This window comes from Rhinoderma darwinii, unplaced genomic scaffold (genome assembly GCF_050947455.1).
Source record: "Rhinoderma darwinii isolate aRhiDar2 unplaced genomic scaffold, aRhiDar2.hap1 Scaffold_503, whole genome shotgun sequence".
Lineage (NCBI taxonomy): Eukaryota > Metazoa > Chordata > Amphibia > Anura > Rhinodermatidae > Rhinoderma > Rhinoderma darwinii.
In genome coordinates, this window is record NW_027464050.1 from 67325 (window position 1) to 81632 (window position 14308).

General features: G+C 39.6%; 2 non-coding genes across 2 annotated transcripts; both read right to left on the bottom strand.

Moving 5' to 3' along the window:
- Positions 1-339: 339 nt before the first annotated feature.
- LOC142720729 (U2 spliceosomal RNA) lies at positions 340-527 on the bottom strand. Its single transcript, XR_012873498.1, has one exon. It is a non-coding gene; the product is annotated as a U2 spliceosomal RNA (small nuclear RNA).
- An 8063-nt stretch (positions 528-8590) lies between these two features.
- LOC142720731 (U2 spliceosomal RNA) lies at positions 8591-8773 on the bottom strand. The gene has a single exon (XR_012873499.1). It is a non-coding gene; the product is annotated as a U2 spliceosomal RNA (small nuclear RNA).
- Positions 8774-14308: the final 5535 nt, after the last annotated feature.

Here is a 14308-nt window from a genome sequence, read left to right on the forward strand (position 1 = left end):
TCAATCAGTGGCTGTGGGCTGGCAGACAGACTGGCTCAGGTGCAGCTCTTTCACTTACATAGGAGGAGGGAGAGAGGAAAAGGAAGGTGAATGAGCTGTACCAAATTAAGATGCTGGAAACACAGACACAACACAGCCAACACAAGATGTGGCAATCTATTAATGAAGTCATTTAATAATGAGGTCATTATCACACATTACACAACATGCATTGTATCAAGGCATTGTACAACAGGCTTTCAAATAATGGGATTAAAGGAGAGATCCAATGTGCAAAAAACAAACAATGGCAAAAGCAAAAAAACACTTTTGAAATCTGATTTTAGTCAACACATAAGGAAAGGGTGCACCGGTCCTGGAGATACAGCAATACCAGGTCAATGCGTGGAGTGGACAGATCAAGCTCTATTTCCATCTCCCTGTTCTAAAAATCAATATAATATATGGTCCCCAGATAGGGGACGTATCAGATATTAAACTAAGAACAGATTTAAATTCTTTTATTGGAAAATTGCAAGTAAAGTTTACAACATAACATTTCATCAGAAGTACAGGTTCAAAAACAATGGTACATCAAATTGCACAAGGAAACATCATACACAAAAATAAAACATTGTACATGATATTGTTCAGTAATGTCCACAACACATGACATATTTAACCAAGTAAAACAAAATAAAAGAAATTATTACATAACATCAGGAACCTAGAAACCAGGCTCTCCATTTTTTAAATTTCCAGATGCCTTCAGAATCAACAGTACCGAGCATTTTTACATCAGATAAATAATACAAAAACAACTTCCCTCGGATCATGCCTATACAGTCTCTCACTTGAACATCACTCTGTCTGAAAATTAAAATGTTGCTTACATCCCACAAGACTTCTTTCACACAATTTACCAAAAACCATAACACTCTTGCTCTCTGTCTCTCCAAACCAGTCAAACCAAACATCATCATCCTAAAAGATAAAATCTCAACCCCAGTCAAACCTTTAATCATTCTTCTCATCCTTCTCCATACTTCTTTAGCATACACACACTCCCACATTACATGAATACCATTCTCACAATTTGCACAATTCGCTCTAGGACAAATTTCACTATCCACTAGTCTTCTCCTTCTCTGAAATTCCCTTGTGGGTAAACAGCCATGAGCTGCCATCCAAGCAATATCTTTTTGCTTATTAACTAATTCTTTGTCATTCACCTTCTTCCACACTTCCATGCTTTTTGTCATATTCAGACCATTCACACATTCCATACTCTCTCTTGTATCCAAAAGTTTCATAACTTTCTTACTGTCACACCACATTTCAGCAGACACACCACTCAAGTCATTCCTCCTAATACATCTCTCAATTCTCACATAAAACCAAGGTGCATTAAATCTTACAGGCCTCCTCAGATCAGACTCAATCAAATCATACTTTCTCAACACACTCCCAGACAAAAATCTCAACATACAACCAGCCAAACAATCCTTTTTGCTCAATCTCACACAATTACTTACATACTTTACAGCCAAAAACCTCTCCACATTCGTCACACCTTTATCACCATTATCTCTTCCTTTCATAACCTTCACGCGACTCAACTTCTCCATCCTTGAATTCCAAAAGAACATGAAAATTAATCTTATAATCCGTTTCAAGCACCTATCAGGTGCTGGAAAAACATTACTAATATACAAAATAATAGGAATAAGAACTGCTTTAATAATAAGAATCCTGCCTTCTAAAGATAAAGTCCTAAGAGACCAAAATTCCACCTTCTTCTTAATTTTATCATGGGCAATATCCCAGCTTTGTTTCCCAAGTAGATCATTATTAAAAATGATACCTAAAACCTCAATCCCACCCTCTCTAACAGTCCACACACTAACCTCACGCTCTCTCCATTCACCAAAAATTTTTCATCCACTCTTATCCACATTCAATTTAAACGCACTCGCCATACAAAAACACTCAATCAAGAATTTTATTCTCACCAGACTAGCATGATATTTACACACAATCGTCACGTCATCCATATAGCCAATCACTCTCAGATCCCTACCCCCACTACCAGGCACATCCACCCCACGCATAACTTTATCTCTCCTAATCATTCCTAACAAAGGTTCAATAACACAAATAAACAATATAGGAGACAGGGGACACCCCTGTCTCACCCGAGTTAATTTTTACTTCCCGACTTAAAAACCCATTAACTTGTACCTTACTTACAATATTGGTATATACGAGTTGTGGCAAAAAGACTCCTTTCTTTGGGCGCTTCCGTGTAGCAGAAATTTCGTTCACTCCAGACCCGTTTTTTGGTAAAAAATATTTTTATTTTCACATCACATAAGTGACAACTTATAAAAACTTCGATGGATGGGAAGATAAATAGGGGAGAGCTGCAACGCGTTAAAACGCCGGACTGGCGTCTTCGTCAGGCAGTTAAAAATGATGTTTTTTTAAAAAATTTATGCATATATAGACTTGTTTGGGATGATGTTAATTGCACTAATTAGGGTGGAGCTTCAAGGTAAAAGCCGCCAAAGAACTCAAGCGGGTCAGGGTTCAAAGTTGTAAGGTGAAGACATGCGTTTGTATAAACAGTCAAAACAGTCTATGCAGAAAAAGGGAGAGAAAAACACATAAGTGACACTCTGAATATATAGATTCTTTGAAAAAATTCCTCTCATGTCCATATTGGACCATTATTTGTGTCTCCCTGGCAGGGGTATTTTCTATTCGTTTTATTGTCTTCTTATAAAGGGTCCCGTTGGTGTTATCAATAACACCTTCCTTTTGGAGTGTCATATTGTTTCCCTATGCTAAGGGACACTGTATGACTTCTATATATATTTTAACTGTTTTTTCGTTTCTCTCTAGTCAGTGTGTTGTGATTTTGTTCGGATGTCCTGATTTGAACAGTCTATATGTTGTTTTTGCTGTTTCAACTTTACACATCTTTTTGGAGTATCATATTTCTTCTTTACCCGAGTGAACACCGTTTTACTTATGTCTATGTTTCCTTGGTTTTTTGTTTTTCCCTGGTATAAATTCTATAATTTTGTTTTTTTGTATGTTGTTCAGGCAATTTACACGGAGTCTATTTTTTCATTTAGTCCGTTTGGGCTCAGTGATTCGAATTTAAAAATCCAAAACGATTCTGTTTTGTTCAGTGTTTGTATTCTATTTTGTGTACTTGTACCTATCTGTTCTATAGGTGAAATTTTAATGTTTTTAAAGTTCGATTGATGGTGCTGTAGTAAATGTCTCGATAGACTGTGTTTTAAAAAGCCTTTTTTGGCATTAAAGCGGTGTCCATTCAGCCTGCTGCGGAGTGTCTGTGTTGTTCTCCCTATGTACTGCAGCCCACATTCACATTCTATCATGTAGATCACATAATCCGAATCACAGTTCAAGTGTGAATAGATTTGACATTTTTCTTTGGTTGTGTTTGACATAATTTCTTTCTTTCCAGCGTTAATGCTCTGACAGCATAAACAGGTTTTTTTGGCACATTTAAAAATCCCTATAGGTTTTTCTAGGAAGTCACTGTTGGAATTATGAGTTTTGACTCTCAGTCTACTAGGTGCTATGATGTTTTTTATTGTTCTTCCTCTGCGGAAGGTAATCCCTGGTTTATTTGGGATAATTTTGTTTAGAATTGGATCGCTCTGTAAAATATCCCAGTGTTTGTATAAAGAATGTCTGATCATTTTGTGGTCATAATTATATGTGGTTAAAAAATTACTGGAATATTTTTTTATGTGCAATGTCTGTGTTGGGACATAATAAATTGTCTTCCTTGATATTTTTTCCTTCCTTTGTTTCAAGGCAAGCGTTTTGTGTGGTGGCCAGGTTTCTTTGATAGGCATATTTGATTAGTTTCTGTGGGTAGCCTTTTTCTTCAAATCGTTCTTTCAGAATCTTTGATTGATCTATATATACTTGTGTGGATGAACAGTTTTTTCTAATGCTCCTGTATTGGCTGTGAGGAATGTTAATGGTCTATTTTTTATAATGAGCACTCTTAAAATTTAAAAAACTATTTTTATCTACATTTTTAAAATGAGTTTACAATATTGGTATATAATACTTTAATCCAACCAATCATAGTCAGGCACACCCATTTTCCGTAACACACTAAACATAAAATCATGTTCCACTCTGTCATACGCTTTTTCAAAATCCACAGTCACCACAGCAATAGGTTGCTTCCTCTCTTTACAATCATACAACACATCGCGCAAACAAAACAAACATATTTGGTGCCCGGGCACCGCACACACTTGTTCTTCACCCACCATCTTGTCCACAACATTCCTCAATCTGTCAGCAATCACTTTAGCAATAATCTTATAGTCGCAATTAAGGAGCGCAATAGGCCTCCAGTTTTTTAGTTTTTTTTTTTAATTACCTTTTTTATATAATAACACAACCACACTCTCACTCATACTTCTAGACAATCTCCCTCTCGCCAGCACTTCCTTACACACTTCAAAAACATGAATACCAATCCTATCCCAAAACTTACAATAAAACTCGACAGGCAATCCATCACTACCAGCCACTTTCCCTTTCTTCATACTTTTAACCACATTCACAACTTCTTCCATTTTAATCTCCTAACTTTTTCTCTATATTGTCCAAACACTCTTCTTCCAGATCTCTCACTCTTTCCTTCCTAGCAAACAGTTTTGAATAAAACTTCTGTACTTCATCAATCACACCATCATTTCCACTTACCTCCACACCATCTTCATTTAACACACACTCCATTCCAACTCTCTTTCCATACACTTTCTTAAAGAAAAATTTTGTACGCTTCTCATCCTTTTCTTTCACAATCATCTTAGCCTGAGCTATAATTTTTTTACCTTTTTCCTGTAAACAAGATCTGATCTTCTCTCTCGTATCCTGAATGTCTTTTATCATATCCCATCCACCCTTTTGCAAAGTTTCCAAATACTCCAACCTCATCTGCCATCTCTCATACTCTTCACAGTCTCTACTCACTTTCTCACAGCCTTTTTTGATGAAGAAACGTTTTTTCTCCCTTCACCCATTCCCACCATTCTACCACACTCTCAAAATCACTCTTTATTCATCCATCTCCTAAAACACTCACAATAGCTTTCACACACACTTTCGTCTTCCAATAAGGAAACGTTTAACTTCCACACACCTATCCCATACGGACATTCATTTTCTATACTCACGACACATTCAAGCATGGCATGATCCGTAAACGGCAACCTTCTCAAAAGGAAACGATTAACTTCAAAATATCTGGAAAAGAAACAAAAATCAATACGAGAACTAACATTTCCTCTATCAGAGAAATAAGTAAAACCATCAGTATCATTATTACACTGCAGAAAAGCATCCTGCAACCCAAATAAACTAACAACTTCTTTTAGCTCTTTACCACTCCTATCAACCCTACCTCCCCCAACAGTTCTATCACCATCCCTCAAAATACAGTTGAAATCTCCCACTAATAATATGGTATGACCCATACCACCCAAGAAAAGATACAACTGTTCAATTAATTCTTCTCTCTCCTTTCTGTCAGGAGGGGCATAAACGTTAAGAAGTTTAAACAAAACACCATTTTTTTCAAAATTAACTAAAAGGACCCTGCCAGGAATAACATGAATTATTTCTTTAATCACGAGATCAAAACCTCTAACTAAAACTCCCACCCCACCATTCTTTTTCTTACTAGTGGACCAGACGCTTGGCCCACAAGTCCACTCCGCCACTATAGGTTCATCTTCAAGGCAACATTGCTGTAAACACAAGATGTTGTTAGGGTAAGCAGCAACAGAAGAAAAAATAGCCGCTCTCCTTACAGCAGATTTAATGCTCCTAACATTAAGAGAACCTATAGAAAGCAACATATAAACATTTAAGGAAAAAAGGGAAAAATAAGCATTATATGACAATCATGATTTTTTCCCATTTTTTTTCGTTCTCCCTCTAGAAATACCCGGTTTGTCCTCAGGAGGTTGCACCCCCTGCATCTCTGTCCACTCTTTTCTATTTAACCTGATCTCCTTTACACTTTTTACAAAACTCAGGGTACAGGCAAGTTTTTTTACACTACTCCTCTCCAGGTAACCCTGGTCTAGAGAAGAGGCATCAGAGTCCACAGAAGTCTCCTCCTCCTCTCCACCTTCTGCATCAGGAGGTTCTGCATCCTTATCTGTGGAAGAAACAGAGTCAGTTCCTTCTGACTTCCTTTTAAGGGAAGCCTTGTCCACGTCCATTTCCGGAGTCTCGGCCACCACTGTAATGACCTCGGCTCCTTCCTCCACCACCACAGGAGGCTCCTCCCCCTCTGCCATCAGGGGGTCCAGAACCGCAACAGAGCCAGATTCCTGCTCAACTACCTGAGACTCAATTCCTGTAGGAATCTCCATTGACGAGATAAAAGCCACAGGTGCTTGTCCACTCACCACCCCAGCGTACGATCTTCTAGCTTGGAGAGGGTTAACTCCAGGACATTGCCTAGCCAGCTGCTCTGAGGAATTGCAGAAATGGCACTTCCGGGCCTCCTCACAATCTGCTGTTCTATGACCAGCTTTAAAGCAGTTCCTGCACACAGGACCAGTTGGACAGTCTTCTTTGGTGTGACCAAAACAGAAACAGTCTCTGCAAAAAGAAGGCTGTCCAGGATAGAACAGGTATCCTCTATTGGACCCAATGGAGAAGGTCTGGGGAGGATGCGTCACACCCCCATAACCACTCTCATCCAGCTTGAACTCCACCCAGAAACAGCGTAGTCCATTAAATGTTCCAAGAACATTGCGACGTTTCTCCCCAGGAGAGACATACACAGCATACCTGTTCAGGAGAGCCATGATCTCTTCATCCTTCACAAAGGGATTGTACATCTGCACAGTCACAGGTGTCCTCTGCAGTCCAAGCACGAACTTTACTTCTTCCAAGTTAGGGTGATCAGCAAGCTCTTGACTTCTCGCATAACAAGTAGCACAGGCATCCTGGGTAGTAAATGAGATGTCGTAGAATCCTTGGGTAGGAAAAGCTTGAGTACAAAAGATCATGTACCGGGGTATCCTCCACGATTTTTCCTTGCACGTCCGTCACGGTCCACACGAATTTCTTCTCTTCCAGAATATACAGCCGCACTGTATTTGGCGCAGACGGACCCACCGTTGCCATATCTCCTGCGATCGCCTTCCTTGTCTCCTCGCTCACCCCCTAAAGCAGCAGGTGGCTTAAGCTGGTGAACCAGCGATGCCACAAGGCCAAGGGCGAGCACTCAGACGGACCTCCTGACCAACCCCTTGAGATTAGCCAAAAGGCCGAGAAGCGATAACCCGAATGTGCCGCGCGTTGCCAGAGCCTGCCCAATACTGCTGTTCACCCCTTGCAGCGATTCAGCCTACTCCTAGGCAATTCCATGGGGCCCTGCCGGCTCACACACTCAGACAAGCACAGCCAGGCATTCGGGAGGTGAATAAAGGCCGGAGAGGAAGCTAGAAAGGATTTGCTTCTTTTGCTTGCACCACAATGCTGTGCAGAAAGCGGAGGAATCTATATAAAAACGCCTTCCTGGCAACGCCCAAATGCCCTCCTGCCGTGCAGACAAACAATGGCAGCAGCAGCAAGTGCATGCCCACAGCCACCCCTTCTCCCTTCACGCCTTCAATCACCTGCATAACAGTGCTGCCTGCTGAGCAGCACTGACCAACACTGCCTGGGCCCAGGCTTTTATCTCTGAGGCCCCATTATGATGTCAGAAAGCTGGCTCTGGCTCTTGAGGGCTCCACTATGACACGTGCAAAGTTCTGTCTGAACCTTATATTAGACGGTGCGGCTCAGTCAGTCACTCAGTGTTGCCTAAGAGGGCAACACTGCAACAGGTGGCCCCCGGGTTGTCTGTCTGCACAGCTAGTTGACTCCAGGAGGCCACAAGAGGGAGACAGGGGACTGCAAAATGGAAAATAGGCATCCAACAACTTTACAGACAACTTCTCCTTGCTCCTACAACCTCCATCCTTGCACAGTTTGTTATTCTTCCAGGTAACATAGTAACAAATCCAAATTGCTGCTCTCTTTGTAGGCAAGCAAGGGTTTGTTGAAACGGCAATTCTTACTTCTTTGAAATATAGGGAGGACAGTTCATTCCATCACATCCATCTAGTGTACACAGGTAGTTCCATTGTGGCGTGCGGCTGCTTTAATGGCTGTTTGCTGTTCCCCTACTCCACTCCACTATTTGACTGTGGTGCTGCATCAATCAGTGGCTGGCTTGATGGCTGGCTCAGGTGCAGCTCTTTAACTTACCTAGGAGGGAGGGCGGAGAGAAGACAAGGAAGGTGAATGAGCTGTTCCAAATTGAAATGCTGGAAACACAGAAACACAGACGACACAAAACAAGAGGTGGCAATGTATTCATTAATTGCATTTCATAAATTAGCTCATTATCACACATTCCAAAAATGCATTGTCCAACAGGTGTTGAAATAATGGGATTAAAGGAGAGATCCAAGGTGCAAGAAAAAAACAATGGCACAAATCAAAAGCACTTTTGGAATCTGATTTTAGTGAACACATAAGGAAAGGGTGCACCGGTCCTGGAAATACTGCAATACCAGGTCAATGCGTGGAGTGGACAGAGCAAGCTCTATTTCCATCTCCCTGTTCTAAAAATCTTTTTAATATATGGTCCCCAGATAGGGGACGTATCAGATATTAAACTGATCAGAACAGATTTTTTTTTGATTTTTTTTACAAAAGTTTTTATTGATCAATTGAAACAAAATACAAGTACAATATACATCATAATACAATCAGAACAATGTCAGTGTCATACAATCGTTTCAGTTCACACAAGTAATGTATAAAATAATCACACCCAATGTTTCCATTTCTTAACCTTCCAGATCCCCTCAGAATCTGACCCAGAACGTTTACAATCAAGCTTGTACATAAAATACAATCTACTGAGAAACAATTTAATACAGTCATCAACAGACATTTTGTCTTTTTTATAAACCAGAATATTTCGTGAGTCCCATAAAGTTTCACGCAGGGCAATAGTGAACATCCACACTAGTCTGTGTTGCACAGACATTGTAAGGCCTACCCCATAAAGTAACATGCTGACAGAGGCAGAAGAGATGCCAGTAAGTTCTAAAAACAAACGCTTTAACTTAGCAATGACTTGTTTGGCATAGGGACAACCATAAAGCAAGTGAAATACGGTTTCTATGTCACCGCAATTTTCCCTCGGACACTGTTCAGATGGCGCCATATCTCTGCGTTTTAAGAACGCCTTTGTTGGAAGAGCCTCATGAAAGGATAACCATGTCACCTCCCTTTGTTTGGGTGACACTGGCAAAGCACTGACCATTTTCCATGCATTTTTAGCCTGAGAGCTAGACAGGTCAGCTATGTTCGTTACAATTTCATCCTTCCGGTACCATTTCAGAATATGAATTTTACTGGTGCTTAATAATCCCAAGGATTCTAGATTATATTTATTCTTGAAATATTGTAGTGCAAAGTAAAAAGGAGGCGCAACAAAGGCCCAAGGTTTGGTTCTATCTAACGGTAACCAACCCCATTTATGAAACATCCAGCCACCCAAATATCGGATCATGTGACCGGCCCATCTTTTAGATAGTACTAACTTGTGTATTAATAACCAGTAGTGCATGTGAGATAGAAAAGCAATGTCAGGAAAATGTAGGCCACCGTTAATGGGTAATTTCAGACATTTGACACGAGCAACTTTCTCAGCTTTTGAGCCCCATAGAAAGATACACAATATCCTGGTCATTTGCTGTATCCACCTGCTGGAGGGAGTGAAAACACAGGTGAGATAAAAAATCATGGGCAAGATGACTGCCTTTATTATGAGCACCTTCCCAAAAAGAGACATTTGCCTGGTCTTATAGAAGTTCAGCTTCTGTGTTACTCTTTCACCCAACTTCTGAAAGGATTTGCTACCTTTTAACGCCTGAACATAATGAACCCCCAGAATAGTCAGTCCCTGTGGGTCATGGGGCACCTGTGTGTCTTGTACAGGTGTGACAGCCGCAAACGTTGAGTATTTGCATTTATCCCAGTTTACAGACATGGCAGACACATTACAGAAAATACGTAAATGTCATTTTGCTCTATTCAGGTCCGCTTGGGATGTGTTAACCAACACCACATCATCCATATAGGCCAGTAATTTTACTGCCTCACCTTGAGACCCTGGGAGAAAGAAACCTTTTATTATTTTATCTTTAATAACAGACTGAATAAAAGTTTCCATGACACTTATGAAAAGTACTGGCGACAAAGGGCACCCCTGTCGCACCCCAGAAGAAACCGTGAAAGGGTCGCCTAGGGAACCATTAACCTGAACACAGCTAGTAACCTCCGAATACATACTTTGAATGACTCGCAGCATCTGTGCAGGGATACCAAAAGCACGTAAAACAGAAAATAAAAATTGATGTGAAACTGTGTCATACGCTTTTTGCAGATCAATGGAAGTAAGAACTAATAGCGAACGATTAGATAGAGACGTATGAATAATATCCCTAACCAGCAAAAGGTTTTCATGAATACGCCTACCAGGCACTGCACATGTCTGAGCAGGCCCGATAAGATCTGGTAACACAGCGCTAAGTCTGGATGTGAGAATTTTCGCCACCACCTTATAATCAACATTGAGTAAAGTAATAGGGCGCCAGTTTTTGACATCCCTACGGTCACCCTTCTTATACAATAAAGTAATCACTCCATTCTTCATAGAAGCAGATAATTCCCCTGTAGAAATAATCAAGTGAATGATTTGGACAAAAACTATTTTGATGATATCCCAAAAGGTAATATAAAATTCCTTAGATAATCCATCTAAACCTGGGGTCTTATTATTCTGCATGGACTTTAAGGTATTCAGAACTTCTTCCTCCGTCACAGGTGCCACTAAGGAGGGGACAGCGGTATCATGGACCTGCTTATCAAGGACAGAACAATAGTCATCAGTTTCTTCACTTGAAGCAGCATCACGATTAGAATACAATGCAGAGTAAAAGTTAGATATAACAGGTCCCACACCTGGGCCCTGCACCTCATTGCCTTGGTCATCTAAAACAGTTTTGAACACAGAATGAACACGAACAGATTTTTTAAAGAAATACCTGGTGCAGCACTCATTTTCCTCCATATGCTGCACCTTAGCACGAAACATAATGCTTTTACCCCGTCGGGCAAGGGTGTCATTGAAAGCCTGTTTGGCAGTTTGTAATTCGTCATAAACATCAATCCCTTCTCTTTGTAATTTCCCCAAAACCACAAGGTTGTTGATTAGTTTGGTATATTGCCTTCTATGCTGCTTGGCCAAACTTCTGCCGTAACGCTGGAAGAAGGAGGCAACATTTACTTTTATCCAATCCCACCACAACAGAGGTGAGGCGAAGGAGGTTTTCTTTGAAACCCATACATTAAATTGCATTTCAAACAATTTATGAACATCGGGTTCCCCTAAAAGTAAGTTGTTGAGTTTCCAAAACCCCTTGCCTTGCACAATGGCACCTTTGTAATGACACATCACATAACAAACCCACATGGTCAGAAAAACCAACATTAACAATGGAAAAATGCATAACCGTAAAATGAGATGTGCAAAACATAAAGTCAATGCGTGATTTCACCTTGCCATGATCAGCATAGTAGGTGTAAATAGGGTCAGAGTGATGTGGAACAGCACAAATGTCCTGTAAGGAGAAATCCTGTAAGATAGAATTTAGCAAAGTTCCAGTGCTGTCCAGTTTACAGTTATTTGTAGTACCACAGCGCCCTCTAGTGTCAATGATACTATTGAAATCTCCTGCAAGTACAGTTGGTAAAGTACCTGGCAGGAAAACCTTTAAATTATGAAAAAAATATAAACGGTCGGCCTTGTTTGCAGGGGCATAAACATTAAATAATCGAAAAGGAGTCCCGGACAAGTCCATGTCGAGTTGCTGAAGCCGACCTGGTATTAAAACAGTATGATGGAAACAGTTTATCACAGAAGATTTGAGAAGAACCCCAACTCCAGTATTTCTAGTTAAGTCTGAAGGGGCCCAGTAAGCTGGCCCAGCTTGCCACTCCAAATTAGAGGGCATAACATTTAAAGCACACTCCTGAAGGCAAATCAGATCCACAGGCTGAGTACGTAAAAAGTCTAAAACAGCAGCCCATCTGGTTTTCGAGGCAATACCCCGGACATTAAGGGAAAGCTTTATTAACCTATACAATATATTTCCTGCTAATAGTTTTACTCAAGATACCACAAAATACACATATTAAACCAAAAAAGGAAATCTTGAAATCATGTAATGAATTTCATCAAAATGCAATTTTATTAAACACATTATACAGTATTTTAATTTGACATCAGTACATAGTACAAAAATAACCCCCCTCCCAAGTATATACTATAGACATGTTTAAAATAGGTTAAAAGAAAACCAGGTAATTCCCGATATAGTGTCGTAAATAATGAATTATAGTAATTCCTCACGAACTTTATCACCACTCCTCAGGAAAAATACAAAATGGATACCATGTATGTTAAAGTATACACAAATCAATCAGAGCAGTGCTATATGTATTAGGTAACAATCGATAAACGTTTGCTCATATGTGTTACTATATGGGTGCAACAGATAACATACACTGGTACAAGTAACTAGTGGTTGAAAGTCAATATACCTGAGGAGGACATGATGATGAGAATGGAGTGGGATACCTGGACACCAAGCACCTCGACGCGCGTTTCGCAACCTTCGTCAGGAGGTGTGATTACTACTCTGACAGCTCAAGCTTAAATACAGTGTACGAAAACCCCACTGACCAATGGTGCATCGCGCGCTGCACACACCCACCCGCGTCCCACCGTCAGCGTCATGACGAACACCACTGAATGGAAACATCAGCGATGTCAGTCATTAACCCGACTGCTTCCGGCCAAGAGCGTTGAGTGCTGCAGCGCGCAACCGCACCATGATCAAAATACTGGATCTACATGTGCAGCATTATTAGGGACAATATCAACCATGCATCCCCCAAAGAGTATTTATTTATATTTATATAAAGCAGACACTAATATGGACATCTCAAAATAGCTCATCAAACAGATATCAATGCATCACATACAATGCGATCATCGATGTGCACAAGTGATTATGATGTACATAAAATGAGACCACAAAATTCTATATTAGAACTATATTTAGAACCATATAGTGTCAGTATATAGCATGCAGATGATAATCAGTGTGCAATTATGTTGATTAGTATGAACCCAAGAAAAGATGTATATATACATGCACACCATTCATATGTGTCCGTATAGATATATATATATAAATAAAAAATATATAAATAAAAAATATAAATAAATAAAGAGTACAAAATCACCATGTAAAATAATTAAATAAATATGTGAAAAAATGAATATGAAAACAAAGGTGAAAAAAGATGGTGAACAAAAATAATAATATGTGTGTAAATACACAACTAAAAACAAAAACAACGTATTAGTGTTACAAGAATCGGCTATAGATCAAAAAGCCAATTAAAATTCGTTGAAATTATTAACAATGTGTAAATATGTGCATATATAAGTGTAATTTAGTTTAATAACTATATAAGTATATATACATAAAAATGTGTAATAATTGTGTAATAAATTCACTGGTGAGACAAAAAATGCTACAGGAAGAGCCATGGAAGTCGGATGCGGGGCGGACACCAGGCACATCCACCAAGCGGGGGCCCTCCGCTCAGGAACATACCCAGGACCAACCCCACACCAGACAATCAAGCTACCACCGAAACAAAGATTGTCAAAACCAGGAAAAATATATATAAAAAACATATATATAAAAACCATACAAAAAACCTACATATATATCATACACACATTAGTGTTCTTGTGTTAGATGAAAGATCTATACATCCAACAATACATACATACAAACATATAAATACACGATATGGTTGTGCATAATCCAAGCGCAAACCATACACATATACCCTATAGAATTAATTCAAATCAAATATGTCCTCATAAATTGAATACCCTCACATATACATACATATCCTGGGCACCAATGCAGTTTGATATTATACAGCCGCGCATACACCAGTATATGCACAATTGAACAACATCAACGCAAATCATTGCACAAATACATAATGAGTAAATACAGCATCACATGGGTATATAACAGCCAAATGCCAATCCGGTATCACACTTTCTGCAAAAAATATGTATATTTCCAAATAA